Here is a 25,066-nt window from a genome sequence, read left to right as displayed (position 1 = left end):
AATCAACTTCTCATAGCAATCCGTTTTTGGATGGTGTCTAATATTGCCTTTGGTAACTACTTGGTTGCTTTTAAACTGATTTTAGATAAACGTAACTGTGAAGGTATCTAACGTGTTCCTTCAGGGTTGGACACAAACAATATAACATTGTCGAAGGACTTACACGAGACGTGTATTTTCGTCTGAGGATGTTCATTTGAGGCTCAAAACAGGTAACAAACCCGCTAAGTAAAACAATTACAGTAAATGCTGTTAGTTATTTGCCTTCTCCCTGAACACCGGGAAATTATGTATGGACTGTTCTTTTCTTTTTGCAATTGTTATAGAACAACTTCGTAATTCAGATCAGAAAACTCATCGTTTCTGAAATTATAATTTCGCAGTCGTTACGATCCTAAAACATCTGGCAACAGCATAAAATATTTTCAGAGCATATCAAATGAAGTAAACATAACATTTATTGATGGAAAAATTTACAGAGATTGCTACTGGAACTTCAGTTTGATTTATTCTACAAGATAAACTTTTTCACTCGTAAACGCACTGACTAAACAATTGCTGCTTGCCTCTGTTGTTGTTGTTGTCGTGGTCTTCAGTCCTGAGACTGGTTTGATGCATCTCTCCATGCTACTGCCGGCCGGGGTGGCCGTGCGGTTGTGGGCGCTACAGTCTGGAGCCGAGCGACTGCTCCAGTCGCAGGTTCGAATCCTGCCTCGGGCATGGATGTGTGTGATGCCCTTAGGTTAGTTAGGTTTAATTAGTTCTAGGTTCTAGGCGACTGATGACCTCAGAAGTTAAGTCGCATAGTGCTTGGAGCCATTTGAACCATCTCCATGCTACCCTATCCTGTGCAAGCTTCTTCATCTCCCAGTACCTACTGCAACCTACATCCTTCTGAATCTGCTTAGTGTATTCATCTCTTGGTCTCCCTCTACGATTTTTACCCTCCACGCTGCCCTCCAATGCTAAATTTGTGATCCCTTGATGCCTCAAAACATGTCCTACCAACCGATCCCTTCTTCTGGTCAAGTTGTGCCACAAACTCATCTTCTCCCCAATCCTATTCAATACCTCCTCATTAGTTACGTGATCTACCCACCTTATCTTCAGCATTCTTCTGTAGGACCACATTTCGAAAGCTTCTATTCTCTTCTTGTCCAAACTGGTTATCGTCCATGTTTCACTTCCATACATGGCTACACTCCATACAAATACTTTCAGAAACGACTTCCTGACACTTAAATCTATACTCGATGTTAACAAATTTCTCTTCTTCAGAAACGATTTCCTTGCCATTGCCAGTCTACATTTTATATCCTCTCTACTTCGACCATCATCAGTTATTTTACTCCCTAAATAGCAAAACTCCTGTACTACTTTAAGTGTCTCATTTCCTAATCTAATCCCCTCAGCATTGGACTACATTCCATATCCTCGTTTTGCTTTTGTTGATGTTCATCTTATATCCTCCTTTCAAGACACTGTCCATTCCGTTCAACTGCTCTTCCAAGTCCTTTGCTGTCTCTGACAGAATTACAATGTCATCGGCGAACCTCAAAGTTTTTACTTCTTCTCCATGAATTTTAATACCTACTCCGAATTTTTCTTTTGTTTCCTTTACTGCTTGCTTAATATACAGATTGAATAACATCGGGGAGAGACTACAACCTTGTCTCACTCCTTTCACAACCACTGCTTCGCTTTCATGCCCCTCGACTCTTATAACTGCCATCTGGTTTCTGTACAAATTGTAAATAGCCTTCCCTCCCTGTATTTTACCCCTGTCAACTTCAGAATTTGAAAGAGAGTATTCGAGTTAACGTTGTCAAAAGCTTTCTCTAAGTCTACACATGCTAGAAACGTAAGTTTGCCTTTTCTTAATCTTTCTTCTAAGATAAGTCGTAAGGTTAGTATTGCCTCACGTGTTCCAACATTTCTACGGAATCCAAACTGATCTTCCCCGAGGTCCGCTTCTACCAGTTTTTCCATTCGTCTGTAAAGAATTCGCGTTAGTATTTTGCAGCTGTGACTTATTAAACTGATAGTTCGGTAATTTTCACATCTGTCAACACCTGCTTTCTTTGGGATTGGAATTATTATATTCTTCTTGAAGTCTGAGGGTATTTCGCCTGTCTCATACATCTTGCTCACCAGATGGTAGAGTTTTGTCACGACTGGCTCTCCCAAGGCCATCAGTAGTTCTAATGGAATGTTGTCTACTCCCGGGGCCTTGTTTCGACTCAGGTCTTTCAGTGCTCTGTTAAACTCTTCACGCAGTATCTTATCTCCCATTTCATCTTCATCTACATCCTCTTCCATTTCCATAATATTGTCTTCAAGTACATCGCCCTTGTATAAACCCTCTATATACTCCTTCCACCTTTCTGAATTCCCTTCTTTGCTTAGAAGTGGGTTGCCATCTGAGCTCTTGATATTCATACAAGTGGTTCTCTTCTCTCCAAAGGTCTCTTTAATTTTCCTGTAGGCAATATCTATCTTACCCCTAGTGAGACAAGCCTCTAGATCCTTACATTTGTACTCTAGCCATCCCTGCTTAGCCATTTTGCACTTCCTGTCGATGTCATTTTTGAGACGTTTGTATTCCTTTTTGCCTGCTTCATTTACTGCATTTTTATATTTTCTCCTTTCATCAATTAAATTCAATATTTCTTCTGTTACCCAAGGATTTCTATTAGCCCTCGTCTTTTTACCTACTTGATCCTCTGCTGCCTTCACTACTTCATCCCTCAGAGCTACCCATTCTTCTTCTACTGTATTTCTTTCCCCCATTCCTGTCAATTGTTCCCTTATGCTCTCCCTGAAACTCTCTACAACCTCTGGTTCTTTCAGTTTATCCAGGTCCCATCTCCTTAAATTCCCACCTTTTTGCAGTTTCTTCAGTTTCAATCTGCAGTTCACAACCAATTGATTGTGGTCAGAATCCACATCTGCCCCTGGAAATGTCTCACAATTTAAAACCTGGTTCCTAAATCTCTGTCTTACTATTATATAATCTATCTGATACCTTTTAGTATCTCCAGGATTCTTCCAGTTACACAACCTTCTTTTATGATTCTTGAACCAAGTATTAGCTATGATTAAGTTATGCTCTGCGCAAAATTCTACCAGGCGGCTTCCTCTTTCATTTCTTAGCCCCAATCCATATTCACCTACTATGTTTCCTTCTCTCCCTTTCCCTACTGACGAATTCTAGTCACCCATGACTATTAAATTTTCGTCTCCCTTCACTATCTGAATAATTTCTTTTATCTCGTCATACATTTCATCTATTTCTTCATCATCTGCAGAGCTAGTTGGCATATAAACTTGTACTACTGTAGTAGGCATGGGCTTTGTGTCTATCTTGGCCACAATAATGCGTTCACTATGCTGTTTGTAGTAGCTAACCCGCACTCCTATTTTTTATTCATTATTAAACCTACTCCTGCATTACCCCTATTTGATTTTGTATTTATAACTTTGTAATCACCTGACCAAAAGTCTTGTTCCTCCTGCCACCGAACTTCACTAATTCCCACTATATCTAACTTTAACCTATCCATTTCCCTTTTTAAATTTTCTAACCTACCTGCCCGATTAAGGGATCTGACATTCCACGCTCCGATCCGTAGAACGCCAGTTCTCTTTCTCCTGATAACGACGTCCTCTTGAGTAGTCCCCGCCCGGAGATCCGAATGGGGGACTATTTTACCTCCGGAATATTTTACCCAAGAGGACGCCATCATCATTTAATCATACAGTAAAGCTGCATGTCCTCGGGAAAAATTACGGCTGTAGTTTTCCCTGCTTTCAGCCGTTCGCAGTACCAGCACACCAAGGCCGTTTTGGTTAATGTTAGAAGTCCAGATCAGTCAATCATCCAGTCATCCAGACTGTTGCCCCTGCAACTACTGAAAAGGCTGCTGCCCCTCTTCAGGAACCACATGTTTGTCTGGCCTCTCAACAGATACCCATCCGTTGTGGTTGCACCTACGGTACGGCCATCTGTATCGCTGAGGCACGCAAGCCTCCCCACCAACGGCAAGGTCCATGGTTCATGGGGGGGGGGGGGGGGGGGGTGTTTGCCTCTACATTACGATATACGTGCCGCTGCCATACTTTAAAGAGCGGGCACATATGGATGGCACGAACACAATACACTGCATAAAACTGAACGAAATCCACCTCATAATAGCGGCATGACCATTAAAACGCGTAGCGTACGTACGAAGGAAGTCACTATAGCAGAAGTTCGGTGTTATTTGTGCATACATTTTACGATTACAGTCGGTAGTACTTTTCATTTGGGCGTATGAGAGCAGACCCATGATCTCTTATGCATACCGTATACTGGAAATAAATACAGTTTTTTCTGTAATATCAGATTTCGACATTATTAGCAACATTACCCCCGTAACAGCTTGCTGGAATTCAGAGTACAATCTAACCTTAAGATGTAGAAATTAGCTGCTGAGTTACGTGAGAAGTTACGTAACCTTACGTACATTTGATCTATATAATACTTTACAGTGGTAAAAATAACAATCTCTATGATGAGATAGTAAGGTAATATCATTAAATAAGTCTGCACAGTGGCTGCCTTACTTACTGTATGTTGGAACCACAAATGAAATGATTTTCTCCAAAATCATTAAGTTTATTTGTTTGATACGTAGCATCAGTAACGTCCTTGAAAATTAACTGCCATTTCATTTCAGTTTCATTTATGGTTCATTCGGTACTTGAGCCATGTCACTGCTGATTTCAATTATAGTAGAATGATCACAAGATACCGCAAATTAGTTTCAGAATCTGGGACCTGTTCATACCGTACCTTGTATTAAAATCAGTATTCTCAATCTGGGGTATTGAGACGTTGTTTTGTTTAAAGTTTTTTAGAAATAACTGCAGCCAGTTGCCTTTGGCTATGTTATATTATTTTCATTTTAGCGTTAGTAGTTTCGAGTCGCCTTGGCACTTATCATCAGATGGTACACAGTTATTAGTAGTCGATTGTACGATTTTTGGGATAGTAGTGTAATTTAAATCCGTGGGATTAACACTGGTGCACAAGTTAATTTGGAAAACATTGTTCATTTTTTGCAGTTATGCTTATTACACAGCACAATGAGCCCTTTAATACTATAGCTATCAATAGAACTGTGTAGCATCTGATGGTGAGTCGCTAGACGACTTAAAACCAATCGCAGTAAAATAAAAATTATACCATCACAAAAGACAACTGATTGCAGTTATTTCTGAAACCGTTTGTTCACTACAGTCTTAGTGTTCTACATCTGTAATGGATAAAAATTGAGTATTTCTCTCGTTTTTCTTCGTATTTTAAGTAAGCAGGCTGCGGTCTATTAGACAAAATATTTAACATAAAATTTTCGCCCGAACAGGGACTTGAACCCTGGACCCTTAGGTTAAAAGCCTAATGCTCTACCGACTGAGCTATCCGGGCTCTTCTATGCGATGTTCCCAGCAGGGAAATTTGCTGCCAGCATGCCGATGAGTAACTGTAACAGGTGACGTGTAACGTGGGACGCTTGGCCTGTTGCCCAAGCCCAACCGGCGATATTTGTACGCGTGAAATCGGCTTCGCTACCAGGATCCGTACTCGGTCGCGGTTTGTTTATCGAACGGTTCACGGTACTTTTTCGGTTCTTGGCAACTGTCTGACTAAAGTAAATAAAGAATATAGTGTAAGTTCTCAGACAAATCTTTTTCACGACAATTTAAATGAATTTAAAGGAATCTATATATGGTACGTACGTATGTGACTGTGTTTGTATGTTTGTCATCTCCTCCTAAACTGCTAGACCGATTTCAATCGAACTCAGTACACATACCCCCTACTGTCAGGCAACAATCGGCTGTGGGGATAATTACCACTCACCTATCATAGATCATGAGATAAGACGTCATAAACAACGAGATGCGTGAAAAACTGCCGCATCATGCATGACATTTAAATTTATTACTTGTGTGCTACTAACACTATTCGCAAATAACTCAGCAGACAGTACCGAGATACGCCGCTAAATGCACCTACAAAACTGTACCATACATAGTACCATACACAGTTCGAGATATGACGTCACAAACACTAAACTACGTGAAAAATTGTCGCGCCATGCATGGAGTTTTAATACATTTATTCTTTACTGCTACGATGATCCTACTGTCGAGTCAGCTTAAGGAGATCCCTGACGCCTGGCAGCACTTTTGACAGGTTTCAACTGCGAAGCGCAAACGTCTGAAGGCGAAAACAATAGCTGTCTATACAGCTATGGGTCTGGTCCCTTTAATCCCACAAACCAACCTATACAGCTATGAAGAGGTACTGCCATAGAGGCTTTTACAAAGTCGCGTTGTAGACACACGAAGAAGCCGTGCCCAGCTTACAGATAATGTCTGGAATACTGTACTTATACATTTGTACTTTAGGCATATTTCTTTGTACGGCTGTTTCATAACTTCGAAGCTTTTCTGACGCATACATGGAAACGAAACTACAAACGCAGCTATTTTTTTTTTCATTTGTAGTAGAGAATTGGTAATAGATATTGGTAAAATGAATACCCGGGCATTCCGGGTTTGTCACCTAGTCCAGAACAGCTACTAATATTCCATTGTAAAAACAGCAGTATTATGGACGCACAACAGCGTGATTCCAATAGATCTATGATTTATTTCTCACAAACGAACGTACATCATGGAATAAACACTAGATGATCTCATGAATAACGAATATTGCCAGAGTATCTATAATTAAAAGTATCATCCGGCAACATCCTCCCTACCTTGATCAGCTTCTAGAGAGATGACCAGCTGAAGGAGACGTTAAATTGTGGACCCTTTCAAAGTTTGTAAGGCACAGTTCGTATCTTTCCCTCTCTTCCCTCATGAAGATCTGTCTGCGTTTTCCTCCACATGTGGCGTGGACGAACATCCTCCTGAAGAAGAACGACATCATCCCCCTAGATTCTTCCTGTACCTGTTCTTGCACGATGAGCCTCATGGAAGTGTTTGAGCAGCATCTATTACTCTTTCTTCCACCTGTTCCGCAAGTGTTTCACTACCTTCTGCTGTCGTCTAAACTTCTTGGATGATGATCTCTTCGTATTAAACATTAATCCAAGAGAAACTGTTCGTGTCTTGCAGTACCACACGCTGATTGTGAATGGAGGTAGCTGGGAGGTAGTAGCAAGAGAGATTTTCGAAGTTCTTAAGTGACGTTTATACAGGAAATAGACGTCCGTAAGAGAAACTCGTACATACAAAGCTTTATTAACCTTTTAACGAAAAAAAAAGAAAAGATGGTAAATGGGGGATGTATTCAGAAGTAACGACCGAGTTTTGGAGCACAGCTTAGATGAAAGGAAAACTGACGATACGTATACAAACACGTGTAACGTGCAACGTTTGCAATTCTCACCGCCGGCTTTGCAGATAATTCACTTTTTACCTTCCCCCGCCCTTCCTCCACCTCCTCGTCCCCCCCCCCCTTCTCTCTCTCTCTCTCTCTCTCTCTCTCTCTCTCTCTCTCTCTCTCTCTCTCTCTCTCGCTCCGGCTCCGATTCATTATTTTCGCTGGATTTAAATTCTAGTTTCTTGACCCGATCTTTTCACATGCAAATCACGTAGTGCATTTTCTCTTTTATTGTTGGTGAGCATCTCTTCCTTATCGATCTCTGTTCTCGTTGTGCATTCTTACTAGTTCTTTACGACAGCATTCTGGCTCTACTCACTGTCGCATGAGCTATATCTGCGTTCCCTTCATTTTAGTATGTCGTTAATTTTCCATGTTGTACATGGAAACCAATTCACGTGACTGAAGAGTGGCACACGTTGCATGCGATTGCGCGTTTTATCGCACAAGGAATCAAGCTGGATAGCCGTCCGCCTGTTATGTAGACTGTGAACCTAGAACGTTTGTACTCTTAACACAAGGACGAACGGCTCCCATGTCATTCCATCCGCATTTATTCAAGAGTCTGCAGAGGACAAAGCCTTCTCCATATGACACGCCGGGTAGCTCAGTCGGTAGAACATTAGGAACAGTAAATTTAGCACTAGACACTTACATTTTTAAAATTCTACCTTTTTTCAAAAATTTTGGCAGTGGTGGGATTCGAACCCACGCCCTTTCGGACTGGTGCCTAAAACCAGCGCCTTAGACCGCTCGGCCACGCTACCTTCGTAACACGTATAATGCGACATATGCTATACAGATATCGCATCGTAATTGCGAAAAATGGATTATGAGGTGACGGATGGCTTACGTCCTTCAGTACACCAAATCGCCAAAGCAAGTTTTCCCGGGTGCAACCAACCTTTCCCCAGCCGCTCGCCGCCTGATAATACTGTATACACAACGGGGCCAGGCGCCTCCTACGCAACATCAACAGTGCGTCACACGTTGGATACCGTGTTTCCAACTCTTCACGGAACAGAGCCCGGATAGCTCAGTCGGTAGAGCATTAGGCTTTTAACCTAAGGGTCCAGGGTTCAAGTCCCTGTTCGGGCGAAAATTTTAAATTGACGGTTTCGGTATTAAAAGTCTATCTCCATGTGAGGTATGATTTATCAACAACAAATACCAATAGCAGGAACACCCAGTACAGACAAAAATATAGCACGCTGCAAGATTATCATGATCTAATCATCCCGACACTGTGCTGTATTTCGCAGTCTTATCACATCAAAGGGTATCATCCCGAGCGTTGAGAGCATGGGACGGTATTTTTAACCTTGTACAGTGTGTGGTTTTGCTGCGGAAGTTCGGCTTACGTCATTCTTGAATCGCTCTGTCAAAGACACAAATTTGTGATATTCAACGGGCTTTTACTATCATCTTGCTGGAATTAGAAGTTGCCATTTTCCCTATTTTCTAATTAAATTTAGTTTTTTAAAACTCCATCTTCTGCAAAACACAATGTTTTCTATTTTTCATTCTTTACCCAAACATTTCCCCGGCACCAATGTGTTTATACATGTTTAGGTAAAGGATAAAAAAGGAAAAAAAATTGCAGTTTATTACGCACAGTCAGTTTCTCAAATAAATCAAAAGAACACTGCAATGCTAAGGAGGACGTTAACGGCAGATATAGAAAGTTTCTTTACAGACTTCGTTTTGATATGGCGACAAATGTTGATATATATCATTTGCCAACGAATGGACTGCGAAAGAGATCTCGCGCTGCGTGAATCCATACGGTTTGGTACAGTCCGAAGGCAACAAGTGGTCTGTTGGCAGATAGATTTCAAACTACAGCATTTATTTGTAAGTGCTGATCCAAGCAGTGCACATTCCAGCCTATGTTGTTGCCGCCACGGACCACGTATTACAGTGGGCAGTCACGAACATCCCCAATGTGCACTGCAACGGATCATTTGAGCGCAAACTACCCGAAAAAACTCCCTGCTCGTCAAGAAAAGTGAGCCAACGGAACGCACAGTAGTGAATTCCTACGCGGCGCCGTGCACCGTGTTGTGGCCAGAGTGAAAAGCTCGGTACAGCCGGCGCGGGCAGATAAACGCCCCCCCCCCCCCCCCCCCCCGCTTAGTGATACACAATGTGCCCTCCGCCAAACACCGTAAGGTGTCTTGCTGAGTGAACTGCCGCCTCTAACAGCAACAGTGGTCTAACAGGACTGGGCATCGAGTCTACATCTACATACATACTCCGCAAGCCACCGTTAAAGTGAGACAATGGGTACCATGTACCACTACTAGCCATTTCCTTTCCTGATCCACTCGCAAATGGAGGAAGGGAAGACCGACTGTCTATAACTCTCTGTACGAGCTGTAGTTTCTCGTTTCTTATCTTCGCGTTGCTTACGCGAAATGTACGTTGGCGGCAGTACAATCGACCTGCAGTCGGCCTCAAATGCCGGTCCTCTAAATTTTCTCAACAGTTGTCTCGCGAAAAGAACGTCGTCTTTCCTCCAGTGATTCCAGTTTGACCTCACGAAGCATTTCCGTAACACTTCCGTGCTGATCGAACTTACCGGTAACAGGTCTAAGAGCACGCCTCTGAACTGTTTCGATGTCTTCTTTAAGCCAAGGTGGTTTGGGACCCACACACTCGAGCAGTACTGAAGAATGGGCCGCACTAGCGATCTATATGACGTCTGCTTTATAGATGTGCTACACTTTCCAAAACTTCTCCGAACAAAACGGAGTCGAGCGCTGGCGTCCCCGACTATCAACCCGACGTGCTCATTCCATTTCATACGGCACTGCAACGATACGCACAGATATTTCAACGACGTAACTGTGTCAAGCACGACATTACTAATGCTGTATTCGAACGTTACAAGATTGTGTTTTCTAGTCATCTGCATTAGCTTACATTCCCCAACATTTAGAGCAAGCTGCCATACACCATACCATCTAGAAATTATGACTAGGTCATCTTACATCCCACTACTGTAACTGAAGGACGACACCTTCCCATACACCACAGCATCGTCAGCAAACAGCCGTAAATTGCTGCAAACGCTGTCCGCCAGGTCGTTTATGTATATAGAGGATAAGTGCGGTCCAGTCATACATACCTGGCACCCTCCTGATGACACCTGTCTCTGATGAACGCTCCCTGTCGAGGACAAAGCACTGGGTTCCGCTACTTAAAAAGTCTTTGAGCCACTCGCATATATGGGTACCATTGTCAACAGTCTGCAGTGGAGAACCCTGTCAAAGGCTGTCCGGATATCTAGGAATATGGAATCTGCCTGCTGCCCTGCATCCACGGTCTGTATGATATCAAGCGAGAAAAGGACACGTTGAGTTTCGCACGAGCGATGATTTCTAAATCTGTGTTGATTTGTGCACAGAACCCTTTCTGAGTCAAGACGATTTATTCTGTTCGAACTCAGATTGCCTTCATGAATTCTGCAGCAAACCGACGTTAAGTATATTGGTACGTAATTTTGCGGGTCCGGGCAGGACTCTCCTGTGCTTATTTCCAGCCACTTCACCCTGGGAGAGAGATTCACAATAAATACAAGCTAATTACAATGAAATGAATACCCTTAGCTGCATACAGGCGTTGATAGAAGTCAACGGGGCAGTTGAAAATGTGTGCCCCGACCGGGACTCGAAACCGGGATCTCCTGCTTACATGTCATACGCTCTATCCATCTGAGCCACCGAGGGCCCAGAAGATAGTGCGACTGCAGGGACTTATCTCTGGCACGCCTCCCGTGAGACCGAAATTCGCAACTTATTGCCCCGCGCACGATATTCATAGTGCTCCTGCCAATTATACTCGTTACTCGCGGCTTTACTGACGATTCCCGTAAGAGTTCGGGCACTGTGCATCTGCACAGAAGATGTCAAATGGCCGGTGAGCCTCAACTATATATATGAAGATGGTATCTGTTCTGTCGGACATTTCCTACGGAACAGATACCATCTTCATATAATACAAGCTAAGCAAGGGGATGATGCCACAGTGTACTCTGTGTGAAACCAAATTTGGATTCCATCTGGATCTGGCGACGTATTTATTTTCCACTGTTTCAGTTGCTTCCCTACGCCAGGGATGCTTATTTTTATGACCTCCACACGGGAGTCTGTGGGGCAGTCGAACGACTCTACATTGTTCAATTTCTCCCGCCGTATTTGTTCATCGAGCAGTCCCCGAACGTACTGCAGATCCACAGCGTCCATCGGGCACAATATTTCGGCAATCAGACAGGACATCATCGTCAGGTGCGCTGACGCACCGAGCTGAGGGCGCGCGTGCGACATGTATCCTCTCCCAGTCCATGCTTTTCCCTCCGCTGCCCATCCACATAGCAAAGGCAGAAGGCTCGCCGTTGCTCTTCTCAGATCGCCACACTCGGCTGCTGCTAGAGAAAACTGCAAACCGCAGCAGCAACTGCAAGCTAATCACGTGGCAAGCACACACAGCCGAGCGCTCAGACAGTTAACACGAGGCAAGAGTGTCTGCCTGGAGGGGCTACCTCTGCAGCAGAGTGCCGAGTCGTGCTCTCTACGGCGATGCTGCGAGGAACAACACTTACCAGGTACAGCGTTGAGAACGTATCGAGCAAGGAAAGCACAGAACTTCACACTCCAGACAAAAGCCTCAGGGAAAGATTCCTTAACCCTTGTATCTGCACTGTCTGCACTGGTGTCGAAAATTAAAGTAACAAATGTAAATTTTGCAACGTTGCGTTCATTTTGACACAAAACAGTGTCAACAGGTAATAGCAAAGTAGAAACAATGAGTACAGAACGCAAACAGCTGCAACAAGCATAGCAGTAGACGAATCGAATTTTTTTTTTTTTTTCAACCTAACAGAATTGCACACGCATTCCGACAACTGGTTATGGGATGTGACCAACGTGTAAGACGGCTATAATTTCGCACCTACCAAGCACTCATCTATATACCTTGCTGTGATTTACAACCGGAATTAGGTATCATTTGGTAGGTTGTACATCGTACATATGAATATTTAAAGAAGACTGATATTGTCAGATACACCTTCTAAATAGTTGTTAACGCTTATTGCATGAAAGGTGACGGAGTGTCTTTATTATCAAAACGGCGTAATGAATAATTGCATAAACTAGTAGAGGTTGGAACGCCAGTGGAAATGCAACGGCAGGCGTAACTGGGTGGAAAAGCACGCACGGGTGCGTTGGTCCTGCTTGACACACGAAGAAGCCAAGACGGAGGGTCTGGGCACGTGAGGGCTGAAGCACAATATAGCGGCGGCCGGACGGTGTTGTAGCGGGGCTGGAAGGATAACAGGATAATGCTTCGGAAACTCTGAAAATCTTGGACGCAGCAGGGAGGAAGGAGGAAGCACTACCTCGGGAATCGCAGGCTGGATTATTTCCGAGGATTTTTTACTCTGATAAGCGTACTGTTGTATGAGTATACGTATTTCCTCGCAAACTTTCCGCGCTGGACAACAAAAGACTAAAATATGGTTCGTCGGCGTTCGGAAGAATCTGTAGAGAAGGAGAATATTCCGTGGTTTCAGGAATATCATTCGCTTTCTGAGTTATGAGGGAGGGGAACCGAACTTTACTGGGAAGCCAGCGGGGGAGAGTAGTAGTCTTCCGGCCGGCCGGTGTGGCCATGCGGTTCTAGGCGCTTCAGTCTGGAACCGTGTGACCGCTACGGTCGCAAAAAAAAAAAAAAAAAAAAAAAAAAAAAAAAAAAAAAAAAAAAAAAAAAAAAAAAATGTGGCTCTGAGCACTATGGGACTTAACATCTATGGTCATCAGTCCCCTAGAACTTAGAACTACTTAAACCTAACTAACCTAAGGACAGCACACAGCACGCAGCCATCACAAGGCAGAGAAAATCCCTGACCCCGCCGGGAATCGAACCCGGGACCCCGGGCGTGGGAAGCGAGAACGCTACCGCACGACCACGAGATGCGGGCGCTACGGTCGCAGGTTCGAATCCTGCGTCGGGCATGGATGTGTGTGATGTCCTTAGGTTAGTGAGGTTTAAGTAGTTCTAAGTTCTAGGGGAATGGTGACCACAGATGTTAAGTCCCATAGTGCTCAGAGCCATATGAACCATTTTGAAGAAGTCTTCCGTTTTGAGCGCCCGAGTTTGACGGTCGCTCAGTATCAGCTTTTTTTGGTACAGGCTGACCTGCTGTCTTTGTTCTCAGGAGATTTTATAGTTAGAACTGTTAGGCACTGTACTGTTGCGAACTTATACGATTCTGAACTTCGCCTCCGCGTAGGTAATCGTCGCTGAGTACGCAGCTTTCAGTGATTGACAGCACTTCTTTTGTCTATACTCACGGAGAGACGTTAACTGAACTCCGTCCTTGTGGCTGGGAGTTCGCGTTTCTTGTCTGTAGAACACAGAGAGGAGAAGATAGTATTAGGGTATAATAGTCAGAGGACCGCCTTCTGCCATCCTAGTGTTTGAAAGAGTTTTATTTTGTGGCTGGGGTCCTTCCATCGTCACAGATGTGTACGAGAACCATCACTCCGACGAACCGGACGCAGTACATACGTTGATATTGTTAACTGCTTTTGCTTATTAGGGCTATAAAGCTAAACAGCTGTCATCATTTAAATTTTATTTCCACTGCGGTTGCACACCACTGTAGAACATCTTTGAAAGTAGTGTCTTCTACTGTTTGGTACGTAGATGGTGTCACTCGTCTCGCGTTATTTATATTAGATAGCGTAGCCATAAAAATGGGCAGATTTGTGCAATTGATCAATCGTATTAGTTAGGAAATTCATTTGTATCCCTTTATGTCCACTGGAATTGATATATAAACATTTGTAATATAAAAGCGTTTTAACCTACATTAAATGCATAAGTGGAAACAGCATTTATCAATTGGTAGTTACTAGTTCCTTTAATCATTCATTTATGTTTGCGTTGTAATTTATATGTTAAAGAGCAAGAAGGAGATAATCACCATTAAGAGATCCTATGATCTGCTTCAGGAGGTAGTCAAACAGGGCCAAATCATCATTTTAGGCCGGCCGGAGTGCCCGTGCGGTTCTAGGCGCTTCAGTCTGGAACCGCGTGACCGCTACGGTCGCAGGTTCGAATCCTGCCTCGGTCATGGATGTGTGTGATGTCCTTAGGTTAGGTAGGTTTAAGTAGTTCTAAGTTCTAGGGGACTGATGACCTCAGAAGTTAAGCCCCATAGTGCTCAGAGCCAGTTTTTCATTTTCGCGTTCAGTATTTCCGTTGCGCACATTCATTTTACACCTGTCGGGAGTAGCATCTTGGAATCTCTGGCAGCAATTCAGGCCTGACAACGACATAGCATGCTGTGGTTAACGTCACCAGTGTCATTTAAGGCAATAACGCCCAGTCTTCCTTCAGAGCTGCTCGCAAGTCTTGGAGAGCGATTTGTGTGGATGCTGACGTGATGGAGCCCGTCTGCTTAGTGTATCCCAGACATGCTATGTGGGATTCAAACCGAAAGAGCGAGCAGGCCATACCATGCGTGCAAATCTTCCGTTTCCCGAAACAGATCGACCACCCGAGCTCTATGAGGTCTCAGCCAAGTAGCTCCTCAATTGGCCTCACAAGGGCCGAGTGCACTCCGCTTGCCAACAGCACTTGGCAGACCCGAACGGTGACCCATCCAAGTTCTAACCAAGCCCAACAGCGCTTAACTTCTGAGCACTAACGGGAACCGGTGTTACCACTGAGGTAAGGGCGTTGGCATATATGTGGATTAACAAATTCCTCTTTCTTAGAAATATTTTCTTGCTAGAGCAAGTTTCCATTTTATATCCTCTATACATTGGCATTCATAAGTTACTCGTACTTTGCTGCCCAAATAGCAAAACCCATCTACCACTTTTCGTATTTCGTGGTCTTACCTAATTCTCTCAGTTTCGCCTACATTGCATTAGCCTTCTTTTACTTTTGTTGAAATCATCTTAAGCTCTCAAGACATCATTGACTCCAAAGTTTGTTCACGTACTGCCTGTTGCTTTCTGTGTATAATCCTTAGGCAGACGTTTGTTTAACGATCTTTCCGACATTTCGCCAATAAGAGCGGCTAGCTCTGTCAAAGGGTCAGCCTCCGCTGCTAGTGGGGGTCCATCGAAGATTCTGAGACGGAAGTGAACACGAAATACACGTTACCTACTCCACTCAGCGGTCATTTTACACGAAAAACGCACTTAATGGTAAAGATTTTCCAAAACAAACCGCGAGGAAACTAAAAATCGTACTAGTAGCAGTAAATATTATTTTATAATAAACTAAACTACTGTTTTTAAATTCGCATCCATTTCATAATGGGCAGAATAAATCCTCTACGCCACTGGGCCCAGAGAAAGGCAGGCAAGGCAGACGTGCTGCCACTAGATGGTGTCCGGCGGAGTGAACGAGGAGCGCGTGGTCAGAGGAAAGGACGGTGACGTCATATCCACTTCCGACGGAAGTCTCCCCAGGTGCAAACATCCCTCCTGGGCCTGCCCTTGGGGAGTGCGAGGGTCGACAGCGTGAGTCATCCAGGAAGGAGGCGCCAACCGCCGATGCACTGCCTCTGAGCCGGTCTGGCCAACCGCCGATATCGGAACGTACGCCCCTACTCTGTTCGTTCCCTTAATCTTGTCTGTATCATACAGCGGACAGAAAGCAGTTCGTTAAACGAAAGTGCGTCACAGCAATGTAATAGGACCGATAAGTTACTCAGTAAACATAAACCGATGCATCAGTTACGATCAGAAACACCCTTAGACTGTTCGCTGTCATCTGTAGTAAAGTATAATCGTTGGATGATTACAAGAAAAGGCCGCATGATGTATGCCGTGCCTACGCTTGATGTACTGAGCGACAGCTCCTTCTAAATTAGAGTAAGTGCGAGATAATCTCTACAAATACGGTCCGAATATAAGAATTATCGTGAGAAAAGAACGCCAGGCTCGCGACCCACATTGAATTATTATATCTTTTTTCTACCGTCTTCAATCGAACTTCGAATGAGGCTGGTTACCGTTGTGTAAAAAGAGCGATAGTAAACAGTAATAAGAAGAAAGCATAATTCGTTATTCGTTGGTGGCTGGGAGTAGTGCTTCTACTACATACCGTGCCTCCGCTGTAGTCGAAAAACCAGGCACATATTTGGAAACGACGGTAAGGTCAGAGTGTCCATTTTCATAAACGCCGTTTCTCGTGTTTGGCGATTTGAGGTTGCGGCAGAACAATGTGCTAATATAAAGTTCCGTTTCCTGTTAGGCAACCCGTCACTTTGTCCATAGAGCAACCAAGAACTGAGACAGTGGAAGACAGTGTTATCACGACGACCGAAGTAAAGGAATACTCGTGAGAACCAAAGTGACAGCAATGTTGGCTTGTTAATTCGATATGAATTTGCTCCTGGATGTTTCATCATTATTCACCATTACTAGCTTCAGCTTCTAGAACCATAACGTTCGACATTGCGGGAAGTACGGCCTCTATTCCAGCGCTCACATCAGATGCTCCAGCACCGCAACGTTCGGGGTCGCACAGTTTTTAGTGTCACAATGTTTCGCCCATAAAGCAAATGACGACGGTTTCGTATCCACCCATCTCACCGCATCTGAACCCTGTCACTTTTTTCTACGCTCCAGAATGAACACGGATACAAAATGGAAGCGTTTCCAGGTCACGGAGCAGGAGAGACACAGATTCTGAAGGCAATACGCGATAAGTTTGGACGATTTTAAAAGCCGTTTCCACCGACAGAGTTAAATTCATTGCATCCAGTAAACGCTGTTTTGGTGATGCAACTTTGTGAATATTCTGCGAAGTACCTAAAGGATAAATGAATAATTGTCGTTACTTTTTGCTCTTCCCCCGTTCTTTGAACTCACTTATTTACTCTGAGAGCCGGAGACCTTTGCTAGACATTTTCTTATTTGACACTTTTTTTGCCTTCGCTAAATTGTGAACCAGTTAGGCAGTCCTCTACGCTCTCACTCCAAGCGATGGAATGACTCGTTATTTGCCATACAATTAAGTTCTAACCGTTGGGGAAGTCGTTATGATTGTCAAATTTTCTTACAACATGTTTGCTGTTAGAGCCCATGAAGTGAAGCCTTAAAAAAACAAAAAAAATAAAGACGTCCACTGGATTTTATGAAATTATTAGAGGCACGCCTACCTGTTATTTTGAATGTGATGCTGGTGTCATATAATCCGCTGATGTACCGTGTGAGGAATGCTAGCAGTGTTTTGGTTATAGTAACTTCCAGTATATGAATGGAATTTAATTACGAATACATATGTTCGCTAGACATATGGGGTCAGTCAAACATCAAAGGAAAATAATGACTAACGTGCATCCTATATTTAGACTTCATGAAGCCATATTGTAGCGGACAGGAATTATCACTGCTCCTACTAATTTTGCATCACTCGTGAAAAAAAGAAAAGGGTTACGCATTCACTCTTCTTCCATTCCTGATTTACAATACCTCACTGTGCTTTACAGCATCTAGTGTTTTGATTAGAAACCAAAATCTATGGAGCGTAAATATTATGATCAAATCTTACATAGAGATACTACTGCAAAGAATATGTTAATTAACATTAAACTGTCTGATAAGGGCAACTATAGTAGTGTTAGCTAACGTATATAAGAACCTTCTGTACGTAAAATTATATAAGCAATGTAGGACGAACACATTTGTATGAGTATACAACAGTAGGTATGTTGCTAACATGTTCGTGTACCATGTGCTGTATAGCAAGTGAATGTAATCATGTGAAGATGCCTGAAACTCGTCGTGCCTTGAATTTAATAGACTTAGCTATAAAAAACAATAACTTCATTCATCATATTCGTACCACAAAGTTTGTGAGAAACGAAGACTTACGTCACTCGGCAATTAATTATACTTCTAAAAACTGAACGAGTTGGGTAGATTTATTTCTGAGTACAGTATATGCAACAGAATACGTGGTACAACATGTGTAAACATGTGTACGGGAGCAGAGCATAATTTACTTAAAATTTTCGCCCGAACAGGGACTTGAACCCTGGACCCTTAGGTTAAAAGCCTAATGCTCTACCGACTGAGCTATCCGGGCTCCGGATGGAATTTATCTAGATACCTGTTCTGCCTGTTGAACTAGTGACTCAACGTGGTCTGAGTGACGCAGCACGCAGCATTCAGCCTCGTGTTTGACGTTATGAGGCTGCGGGCGTTCACAATGAAGGTAGCCATTAGGCGACTTCATTGTTCGGAGATACATGGAGCGGTAGCTACAGAGTGTTCTTCCGTAGACTTCAGTGTGGTGTCTACACTACATAAGCACAAGAAAAAAGGAAAAAGTGACGAGTCACTGAGTCGAAGTAAAATAATGTATCCACAACAACTAGTTAATTGGTAAAGTCAATTTGGCAGTGAGGAAGCGATGGCGGATTAGAGCAACAGGGGTTGATAATACGGAAAAAAGAAAATACGGAGTGTCGGCTTGTACCCACAATGTAGCGAGGTAGACTTCGAATCTCGACACGTGGAAACAGTATTTCTTCGGACATGAATCAAGAGGAGAAACGACTGTAGGATTTCATTTCATTCTAATATTATCTTGATGATAAAGTAGGCTGTGTATTGCACTTTAGGTACAAAATACTTAATGCATTCGGATACCTAACATTCCAAAAAAAAGCAGTAAATTTCGGCAAAACAATGTTTTTAAAAGAAAATGAAAAATGCCAAATAGAAGGGGAAATGAAGTAGATTGTAATATAAGAGAGAAAAAGAGAGAGAGAGAGAGAGAGAGAGAGAGAGAGAGAGAGAGAGAGAGAGAGTCGTTACTGTTCGAGTTTCGTCGGTTTTTTCTTCACTGTAATGTGTTAACCCTCGGTGTGCTGAGCTGTCACAGGAAGCGAGCTGTCGCGGTTCATATCCTGGTTCCTCCAGTCTACCACCTTTGTTCGTCTGTCCCCTGGTGAGGCTATGAGGGGAACGGCTGTCAGGGTCTTCCTGAGGATAATCTCTCCCCTGCTTGCTGCAGAACGTATATCGGTCCGCATTTGACATTCTATCTGTCAGTACAATCCACCGTGCCACGGATCACCACCACCAACTTTTATTTCACCGTGCTTGGCTGCAACAGCTTAGATTTACCTTGCGCACTTTAGTATTTGTAGTGTAAATATCAACGATAAGCATTTTAATTAAAGTGCAATCAAAAAATGACTTTTTTAATTTTTTTCGTAACCTTAAGCAACTTCTCATCGGGGGCCCGTAGAAGGAACATTACTGTGGCAGTTTTCTTTAAATGTATTTTTCTTTTTCTTGCATGTGTCACCGTCTCTAGGATCTCCTCACTTTAGCTCTACGAAATGAACAGTGTGTCTCATCTAATCTCAATTTAAACAGTTAAATCACCACAGATGTTCTTGCCCTTGTCTGTGACATCTCATTAAAATTCTCTCTACTTTTTAGTCTGTTGCACCTTTCTCACATTCAAAGCTACATGCGGTGCGTTGTGGGATATGACCCTTGAGACAAAGCAGTACAGATTTCTATACACTTGAAAAAGTCAGCACTACGGATCACGCCATATGGAAATGTGTAAATCGACACGGTGTCTCTGACCAGGCGAGGCAGATAGGATACAGGAAAAAAATCGTAAGTAGCAGGAAGAATTGAAAGAACGGTTGTACATGCGTCGTTAGTTCACTAAGCAGCCATTGGTGAAGCTAAAGCGTGTCCCAATTTCCGGCAGAGGAGATGTCCATACATCAAGTATGATAATCTAACCAAGACGTAAGAAAAATCAAGACACCTTCGCTGGATTTGACAACAAAAAAAAGGCAAAAAGCTTTCGACAGTGTAAAGTGGTGTAACATCCAAATTCTCAAAAATTAAGTGTAAGCTTGTGTGGGGTCCACTTGTACGTAATTCATGAAAAATGACCTGAAACGATTGTCATATGTAGAAGAGATTGTATTTTTGATACCAATGAGCCAAAGATGCTGTCCGAGTGACAGAATCGATTGTAAGTAGGGGCGCGCGGAGACAGTAGCAGTTGTCGTTACACTCTGTTATAGATAGGATGTAAGACTTAAAAGCTAGTGGCTAGCTGTGAGAATTTAGTTTTTGGGCTATGGACACAGTACAATACAGTTTTTATAAAATGAAGTGATGAACGGTGTTGTTTGTGCTCACACAGAGCCCTTAAATGTTAGGTCGTAGTTATTTCTATAAATAAGATTATCGAGAATTGAAGTGATACTGATAGTTAACAATATTGACCATTGTCCATGGCAATTAGAGAAGCGTAATGAATTCATACTGTAACTCTAAGGTAAAGCAAGTGGAAGAAATCAGCAAGGCGATGAAATTTTGTACATTTAGTTTTAAGTATGCAGCAACGCAATGTGGATTTCGCTGATTTTTACAGTATATGACCCTTGAATGTAGGAGCCAAGTATTTTCCATCAGATTTAATGGTTCAAATGGCTCTGAGCACTATGGGACTTAACATCTGTGGTCATCAGTCCCTAGAACTTACAACTACTTAAACCTAAATAACCTAAGGACATCACACACATCCCTGCCCGAGGCAGGATTCGAACCTGCGACCGTAGCAGTCGCGCGGTTCCGGACTGAGAGCCTAGAACCGCTAGACCACCGCGGCAGGATCAGATTTAATGTACAGGTTGATTAGGTATACCCGATTTATAATATATTGTGTGTTTTGTAGTTGTGATACAGAGAAGTAAAATTTTGGAATTTATTTTGTCAAACGAAGTCAGACTTTTTGTCATGTAGCAATCCAAGTGTTTCTAATTACGACAGTGTGAATTGTAGAACAGTTGAGTAGTTCACAGATTCTGAAGTTAATGTAAAGCATTTCATATCAGATTTTGTGAAGGTGAAACTTTATTTTGATTACAATTTTCAAACTGAAGCATTTGGTCTTAGGATATCGCCTTATCAGTGCCTCATCCTCTTCCATGTCGTGTTTATTTGAATCCAATGAATATTTTCTAAAAGAAATGATTTTTCAGTCAGAATCAGAAAAATATTAATGTGCCAGAATCAGAAAAATATTAACGTTTGTAACAGCTCCAGTGCTGTGAGCATTGCACAGCGCTGAGCCAATATCCAGTATTTTCACTGAATATTTGCGAGGTTATTCATTTACCAACTAATCTACTGATGTTATTTGTACGAAGCTATTTTACGGCCGTGCCAAGATTGAATATTTTCTGTGCCTACTATGGAGAGGACAGAATACCAAGATTACATCCGTTGCAACTGTTGAGCTAAGGAAAATTTATTTCATTGTTTATTTGCACAGGGAATTTTGTCCGTTGTACAGGTCCATAGAAATCGGAGCTCACGAGACGGGATAAATTTCGGAGGGATTGATTTCATTATAGGCATTGCATACTGGTTTTCTAGATATTAAGTTGTTTAATTTTTTTGGATTACAGTAAAACTGATTAAGCACACCATCCGCTCAACAACACATCACACAATAAAAAAGTGTTCAAATGTGTATGAAATCTTATGGGACTTAACTGCTAAGGTCATCAGTCCCTAAGCTTACACACTACTTAACCTAAATTATCCTAAGGACAAACACACACATCCATGCCCGAGGGAGGACTCGAACCTCCGCCGGGATCAGCCGCACAGTCCACGACTGCAGCGCTTGAGACCGCTTTTCCTTTTTTTTTTTTTAATCTCATTTTGTTTGCTTTTGTTCGTTGCATCTGCTCGAGGCGGACGTCGTAAGACATCCGTTTATATTCGTTGTGGATCGATTGACTCAGTTTTTTTTATTACAGAGAGCAGCTAACCCTCTGACCGAACACGCTGAGCTACCGTGCCGGCATAAAGAATGGAAACTTTTCACTCGAGGGGACCGCTCGACTAATCCCGCGCGGCCCCTCACACAATAAATTTGCATGAAACAAACATTACGCGTTTCATATTCATTCACAAACAAATACACAAACTTTTTAAAAGAACCTTACAAGCTATACGGAAATATACAATACCTACGTAAACCAAGAGGGGAAAATAAGAATGGAAGACTAAGAACGAAGTGCTCGAGTTAGAAAGGTTATAATACAGGAATGAACTCTTTCGTCCCGGCTGTTCTATCCACACACAGAAAAAACAATGATAGAAATAAAAGAAAGATTCAGAAGCGGGATTAAAGTTCAGGGCGGAAGGATATCAATGATGGGATCGACTGATGACATTATCCTCAATGAAAGTAAGGAAGAATTGTAGGACTTGGTGAATGGAAAGAATAGTCTAAAGGGTACAGAATAGGAACTGAGAGTAAGCCGAAGAAAGACATAAGAAGTGAAGAATAACAGAAATTAGATTATCTATAAACTCAATGTTAATATTATGGACCAAGAAATAAATGAAGTGAAGGAATTCTGCTACCATTACGGAAGAAGAAAGGAAGGCGTAAGAAGCAGGCTAGCACAGGCAAAGAGGGCATTTCTGGCCAAAAGATGTCGACTGGTAACATTGCGTTCAATGCGAGGAAGAAATTTCCGAGCACATAGTTGCGTGGTAGTGAATGATGGACTGTGGGAAAACTGGAAAAGAAGAGAATCGATGGGTTTCAGATGTGTCGCTCGAGGAGGACGTTGAAGATACGTGGACTGATAAGGTTGAGGAGGTTATTCGCAGAATCGGCGAAGAAAGGATGTAGGAAACACTGATGAGAATAGGGGACTGGATGAAGGGACATGTGTTGAGACTTAGGAGAATAACCTCCACCACTAGAGGGAACTGTGGAAGGTAAAAACTGTATGGTCAGACAAAGACTGGAATATATGCTACAAGTAATTGTAGTCATACCATGCAAGTGATCCTGAGGTTGACAAAGGAGAGGAATTATTGGCGGCCCGCATCAAACCAGTCCGAAGACTGAAGGAAACTGCCTGTCAACCCCACTCCACCAAAAAGAATTAGCAGTTTTTCTACAACAGTTAACGAGGTCATTCTGATGACACAGAGGAGCAGTGCTGAGACACTGGCTTTGTATTCGGGAAAACAACAGTTTGGATATCAGTCCTGCCATTCAGTTTTATGTTTTTGGGCCATTTTTATACATTGTTATCGTAAATGCCGGGATGGTTCCTTCAAATGAAAATGGCCGGTATCTTATTCTTTCTCAATTCGATCTTGTGCTCCGTCTCTATTGATCCAGTCGTGTTCAGGGCGATGAATTACCTTCTCTCCCTTCCTGCCTTCCTCTCTTCCTTGAATTTCAGATTATATCCTGGTCCGCAAATACTACTTTTAATGCTACAGAGGACGAAAAGTAAAGAGCAAAAATATTTCCATTATTCCTAAACCACAACCATTTCTAGAGCGGTGGTTAACTGTAAACTTGTCAGGAGTAGTTGTCTGGAAGTAGAATTTGTTACCTTGATGTCATCAGACCTTCGGGGAAAGTATCACTTGAGTTATATCTGGGATCTTCAACTGGAATAACTGCACTATTAAGTACGTTTCCTAGAAATTCCTTGAGCAGAAAGCTACCACGAATCAATTGAAAATAGGCGGAGGACAGCAGAACCGACCTGCACTTCATCATCCCATCCCACTAAAGTAATCACCTATGTCCTAGATTCGAATATAATGCTCTGCCCTATGTCATCCATGATAAATATGGTTGATTAAATAACGTTAACCATACATATGGCTGATTGGTACAGTTCTTATAGTGGTATAATGCTCTACTTTCTCGAGCCATGCACAATCACGGTACCGGTATGTTCCAAAACGCCGCGTGCGAAAATGCGGTTTTTGAGGGAGTAAGTGTTTTGGCTAGCCCTTGGACTAGCGACTGTGTATATAGCTACCGGAGGAAGGGACAAACAGTAGCTATTATACAATATAGGGTCAAAGCTTAAACATTACTACACTTTCTCCAACCCAGGTAAATTGAGCAAATCGGTTAATTATTTTGCGTTAGGTGTGGTCTCGGCTGGATCTCAGGCGCCTCATAAAATCACCATTTGTTTATGGGCGGTCCCTGAGGAATCCCTGAGAAACCATGATTTTTGGGTACGAAAAGTACGAATTTTGGGGATGGCCACTTCTACAGTTTCTGTTCAAGGCAGATCGTTGAAATTTTTATCATGTGTTCTTAAGATAATGTTCTCGTGGAACTTTGATACGTTTTTTCCATGTCATCACCCTTTAACGAGACACAGAAGGTACTTATTCACATAAATATGCACGCAATATTCGGTCTGAGGGGTAAATGTAGTTTTAACTGACGTAGTGAACAAATACCAAGAGTTCTAGGATCATCGCAAGGGTTCTATGGTCATCAAACTATATTTTCAGTCAGCATTTTTTTTCACCAATAAAGCTTTATGATGCGCTGTCTCTGTATAATGCGGACTTCACACCTATACAAATATGCAAAAATAGGCTGAAAAGGGTCTTAACAGGCTTCTACCTTGAGGTCTTCAGGATTTCTCGTCTAGGTTTCAGGTTTCATCATGCAAATGCTTCCGCTTTTTCTCCTGATTCGACCTCTTCTTTTTGTGCTTAGGCTCGTTGCTTCATTCTTCGTCACCTTCTTTCTTCTGTG

At 42.6% G+C, this 25,066-nt stretch overlaps 1 protein-coding gene, 4 non-coding genes and 1 pseudogene across 5 annotated transcripts in view; 1 reads left to right on the top strand and 5 right to left on the bottom strand.

Annotated features, from left to right (window-relative positions):
• Positions 1-25,066, bottom strand: part of LOC124712154 — a 1,187,639-nt gene that overhangs the window by 972,504 nt on the left and 190,069 nt on the right. The gene's annotated exons all lie outside the window — the stretch shown is intronic.
• On the bottom strand, positions 5,395-5,467 carry Trnak-uuu. The gene has a single exon. It is a non-coding gene; the product is annotated as a tRNA-Lys (tRNA).
• On the bottom strand, positions 8,126-8,205 carry Trnal-uag. Its single transcript has one exon. It is a non-coding gene; the product is annotated as a tRNA-Leu (tRNA).
• On the top strand, positions 8,464-8,536 carry Trnak-uuu. The gene has a single exon. It is a non-coding gene; the product is annotated as a tRNA-Lys (tRNA).
• LOC124712765 lies at positions 15,074-15,192 on the bottom strand (annotated as a pseudogene).
• On the bottom strand, positions 18,484-18,556 carry Trnak-uuu. The gene has a single exon. It is a non-coding gene; the product is annotated as a tRNA-Lys (tRNA).

Source organism: Schistocerca piceifrons, chromosome 8 (genome assembly GCF_021461385.2).
Source record: "Schistocerca piceifrons isolate TAMUIC-IGC-003096 chromosome 8, iqSchPice1.1, whole genome shotgun sequence".
In the NCBI taxonomy this organism is placed as follows: domain Eukaryota; kingdom Metazoa; phylum Arthropoda; class Insecta; order Orthoptera; family Acrididae; genus Schistocerca; species Schistocerca piceifrons.
The sequence above is the reverse complement of the archived record's forward strand: the minus strand, read 5'-3'. Positions and strand labels throughout refer to the sequence as shown.